The sequence below is a fragment of the Odontomachus brunneus genome, unplaced genomic scaffold (assembly GCF_010583005.1).
Source record: "Odontomachus brunneus isolate Ranch 3 - 2012 unplaced genomic scaffold, Obru_v1 Obru_scaffold_275, whole genome shotgun sequence".
NCBI lineage: Eukaryota > Metazoa > Arthropoda > Insecta > Hymenoptera > Formicidae > Odontomachus > Odontomachus brunneus.
In genome coordinates, this window is record NW_022639725.1 from 95,723 (window position 1) to 101,199 (window position 5,477).

Below are 5,477 nucleotides of genomic sequence, written 5' to 3' on the forward strand. Positions count from 1 at the left end.
ATATTTTTTTTTAATTCACTTTTTCTCATGACCGTCACATCATTTTTACGGCTATTTATTGATTGTTGGAGTATAAGGAAAGTTTGAGGAATATTTTACAAGCATACTCCGTCGATCGCTAGTTTTATTTTGTAAATGCATCATTTTGTTTCAACGTATTTTGCAATAATTTTGACTTCAGGAACCTTAATGAATATAAATATTCATATCATCCCTTCTAATGCTTACCATCTTTATTATTTTTGGTATTAGTACCTAACGTAGAAGAATCATTATCGGTAATCACAGCATCTTTAGGTAATGCGGAACATATATTTGTATGTGCATTTACATCACAGGTCGTTTGGTTAGTGCTAGCCTTATTAGAATGTTTATTGCACTGGTCAACATCGCAGGTACTTTTGCTTGATATACAAGCTTGGTCATTAATATTAGAAATATTATTTGGCGCAGTGGTATTAGCAGATAACGGTGGATCTGAAAAGTTGGAATATCAAATTGTTTATAAAATATTTTTTAGAGGGGATAAAACGGATTTCATAAAAATAATTGTTTCGTAATTGTACGATCGTTATTGCTCTTGCAGCATTGCCTAAAATACGGTCGCAGTTATGTTTTAAAATTGTAGCACTACTCTGCGAATTATTTATGTGTCTGTTTTCTTCGGGTTAATTCATGAGAACTGAAAAGTTTTATTGACAATCTCAGTAAAACTTTTCTTCTTCACGAGTTTACGCGAAAAAAAATAGATATATGAATAATTCATAGACTGGTTCTACGACTTTAAAACGTAATTGCTACTGTGTTGTAAATAATTCCTAAGATTCGTGGCTCCTCGCCGCAGAACTATTGATTAATGACGTCAAAGGCGAGAAAATACATGTTAAAAATTCTTGCAATATTAAAATAAAAATATATATCCATAAAGTAACATTTGCAATCTAAGCAAACTTGTAAAATAATCCGAACACTTTTTTTTTCGAACAATTATTAAATGACTATAAACTTAATATAGTATGCAATATTTTTTTTTAATTCACTTTCTCTCATGACCATCACATCATTTTTACCGCTATTTATTGATTGTTGGAGTATAAGGAAAGTTTGAGGAATATTTTACAAGCATACTCGGTCGATCGCTAGTTTTATTTTGTAAATGCATCATTTTGTTTCAACGTATTTTGCAATAATTTTGACTTCAGGAACCTTAATGAATATAAATATTCATATCATCCCTTCTAATGCTTACCATCTTTATTATTTTTGGTATTAGTACCTAACGTAGAAGAATCATTATCGGTAATCACAGCATCTTTAGGTAATGCGGAACATATATTTGTATGTGCATTTACATCACAGGTCGTTTGGTTAGTGCTAGCCTTATTAGAATGTTTATTGCACTGGTCAACATCGCAGGTACTTTTGCTTGATATACAAGCTTGGTCATTAATATTAGAAATATTATTTGGCGCAGTGGTATTAGCAGATAACGGTGGATCTGAAAAGTTGGAATATCAAATTGTTTATAAAATATTTTTTAGAGGGGATAAAACGGATTTCATAAAAATAATTGTTTCGTAATTGTACGATCGTTATTGCTCTTGCAGCATTGCCTAAAATACGGTCGCAGTTATGTTTTAAAATTGTAGCACTACTCTGCGAATTATTTATGTGTCTGTTTTCTTCGGGTTAATTCATGAGAACTGAAAAGTTTTATTGACAATCTCAGTGAAACTTTTCTTCTTCACGAGTTTACGCGAAAAAAAATAGATATATGAATAATTCATAGACTGGTTCTACGACTTTAAAACGTAATTGCTACTGTGTTGTAAATAATTCCTAAGATTCGTGGCTCCTCGCCGCAGAACTATTGATTAATGACGTCAAAGGCGAGAAAATACATGTTAAAAATTCTTGCAATATTAAAATAAAAATATATATCCATAAAGTAACATTTGCAATCTAAGCAAACTTGTAAAATAATCCGAACACTTTTTTTTTCGAACAATTATTAAATGACTATAAACTTAATATAGTATGCAATATTTTTTTTTAATTCACTTTCTCTCATGACCGTCACATCATTTTTACCGCTATTTATTGATTGTTGGAGTATAAGGAAAGTTTGAGGAATATTTTACAAGCATACTCGGTCGATCGCTAGTTTTATTTTGTAAATTCATCTTTTTGTTTCAACATATTTTGCAATAATTTTGACTTCAGGAACCTTAATGAATATAAATATTCATATCATCCCTTCTAATGCTTACCATCTTTATTATTTTTGCTATTAGTAACTAACGTAGAAAAATCTTTGTCGGTAATCACAGCATCTTCATTGACAATCTCAGTAAAACTTTTCTTCTTCACGAGTTTACGCGAAAAAAAAATAGATATATGAATAATTCATAGACTGGTTCTACAACTTTAAAACGTAATTGCTACTGTGTTGTAAATAATTCCTAAGATTCGTGGCTCCTCGCCGCAGAACTATTGATTGATGACGTCAAAGGCGAGAAAATACATGTTAAAAATTCTTGCAATATTAAAATAAAAATATATATCCATAAAGTAACATTTGCAATCTAAGCAAACTTGTAAAATAATCCGAACACTTTTTTTTTCGAACAATTATTAAATGACTATAAACTTAATATAGTATGCAATATTTTTTTTTAATTCACTTTCTCTCATGACCATCACATCATTTTTACCGCTATTTATTGATTGTTGGAGTATAAGGAAAGTTTGAGGAATATTTTACAAGCATACTCGGTCGATCGCTAGTTTTATTTTGTAAATTCATCTTTTTGTTTCAACATATTTTGCAATAATTTTGACTTCAGGAACCTTAATGAATATAAATATTCATATCATCCCTTCTAATGCTTACCATCTTTATTATTTTTGCTATTAGTAACTAACGTAGAAGAATCTTTGTCGGTAATCACAGCATCTTCATTGACAATCTCAGTAAAACTTTTCTTCTTCACGAGTTTACGCGAAAAAAAAATAGATATATGAATAATTCATAGACTGGTTCTACAACTTTAAAACGTAATTGCTACTGTGTTGTAAATAATTCCTAAGATTCGTGGCAGCAGAACTATTGATTGATAACGTCAAAGGCGAGAAAATACATGTTAAAAATTCTTGTTAAATTCTTGTTAAATTTCAATGTTAGAATAAAAATATATATTCATTAAATAGCATTTGCAATCAACCAAGCAAACTCGTAAAATAATCCGAACACTTTCTTTTTTCTTCGAACAATTAACTATAAATTTAATATACTATGCAGTTTTTTTTTTAATTCACTTTCTCTCATGATTGTTATTTAATTTTTACGGTTATTTATTGATTGTTGGAATATAAGGAAAGTATGTGGAATATTTTACTGGTATACTCGGTTGATTGCTAGTTTTATTTTGTAAATGCATCATTTTGTTTCAACATATTTTGCAATAATTTTGACTCCAGGAGCTTTAATGAATATAAATGTTCATATCGTCCCTTTCAATGCTTACCATCTTTATTATTGTTGCTACTAGTAACTAACGTAGAAGAATCATTGTCGGTAATCATAGCATCTTCAAGTAATACAGAACATATATTTGTATATGCATTTATATCACAGGTCGTTTGGTTAGTGTCAGCCTTATTAGAATGTTTATTGCACTGGCCAACGTCGCAGGAACTTTTGCTTGTCATAAAATCTTCGACATTATATGCAATTAATATGATATTAGATTTTTAGTGCAACTATATGCTTGTATGTATTTATGTCAATATGTTAAATTACCTGACTTTGATAGCTTTTGCAGTCGTAATAATGGAGCTCCTTTGTTTAAATTTTTCGCAATCGCTTGTAAAATAGCTTCATTTTCTAAAAGTGGAACAGATATATATATTTAATTAAAATTTTAATCACAGTCATTTGTTTTATTACGTTCTTTTGTTATTAATTTTTTCTACTTTTTTGTATCATACTTACTATTAGTTGCAATAATGAAACGCTTCTTTATACAACCTTTATTTTTCCTTTTTCGGCGTACAACATATCTTTTATTATTACATATTAAGATAAACATTTTGAGTAATATTTAAGTCGAACACTGTTTCAATAGTTTACTACTGGTTTCAGACTTTTTAGATGTGGTAGAATCATGTCCGAACGTGTTCGAACATGCTACACTTCGCGGCGGTTACATCGGAACTTACATGGTGCGTAATATGGCTGCTGCACACAGAACGCGGTAACGTTTGGCGCTCGACGAAAGTTTGTGCGACAGCCAATCAATGGCCGCGTTCAGCAGAACAAGTGATCAGTAATGGTGTGTCCCGATAGAGCAAGAAATAGCGGAACGTAACGATATCGGACTCATTCTCATTGTTTTCTTTTACCTATAGATAAAAGACAACCAATGAGAATGATTCCGCTATCGTTATGTTCCGCTATTTCTTGCTCAATCGGGACGCACCCTAAGCGCTCAGAGAACTCTTGTATCTGATTTGGCATATTCTTTTAGATCTCAAAATATACTTCAATCAGATACAAGAGGTCACTAAGCGCTTACTGATCACTTGTTCTGCTGAACGCCCCCATTATGTTGTTTTCCGTAAGAGCTAGAAGATTATTACGGAAACAGCATATTGATTGGCTGTCACGCAAATTTCTGCCGCGCGGCAAGAATTACCGCGTTCTGTGTGGCAGGAGCCAATAGAACTGAGGAATAGAAGGTTTTTTCGCGTCGTGTGCCCCAACGTGCCCCTACTCGCTCCAACGCATTCTGATTGGTTCACGTCACCACGCGGACCAATCAGAGAGCGTTGGAGCGAGTAGGAGCACGTTGGGTTATGCGACGCGAACAAACCTCTGGTCTGTTCTTTGTAGCTGCACTGCTGAACTGGTGCAATAAGTTAAAGTAAAACAAATATATGTTTTCTCACTCTAACTTATTGCACCAGTTGAGCAGCGCAGCTACAAAGAACACACCACTCGTTGTACATATCATTGCAATCTAATGGCTTTTGCACACAGAACGCAGTAATCCTTGTTGCGCGGCAGAATTTCGCGTGACAGCCAATCAATATGCTGGTTTCCGTAATAATTTTATAGCTCTTACGGAAAAGCAGCATATTGATTGGCTGTCGCGCAAACATTCGCCGCTTGCCAAGCGTTACCGCGTTCTGTGTGCAGAAGCCATAAGAGTGAAATTATATGCAGAGTAAAAAAACTGCGGAATAGAGAATGCGTCATAGAAGCAACCAATCAGCGCATAGCGCCGACCAATCAGCAAAGGGCAGCATAACGCTGATTGCTTGCTTCTATGATGCACTTTCTATTCCGCGGGTCTTTGAGGCTGCCTCTCTGTGCGGTGTAACTTGCGTAAGCGTAAGTGCTGGTCTCAACCTCGCTTTAAGCTTTAAGCCGTAAGCAACTGACCAATCCTAATCGATTATTCTTGAGACGTAAG

General features: G+C 33.3%; 1 pseudogene; it reads right to left on the minus strand.

Moving 5' to 3' along the window:
- The window catches only part of LOC116853055, a 26,719-nt pseudogene extending 23,134 nt beyond the window's left edge, over window positions 1–3,585 (minus strand).
- Between the last annotated feature and the right edge of the window lie 1,892 nt (window positions 3,586–5,477).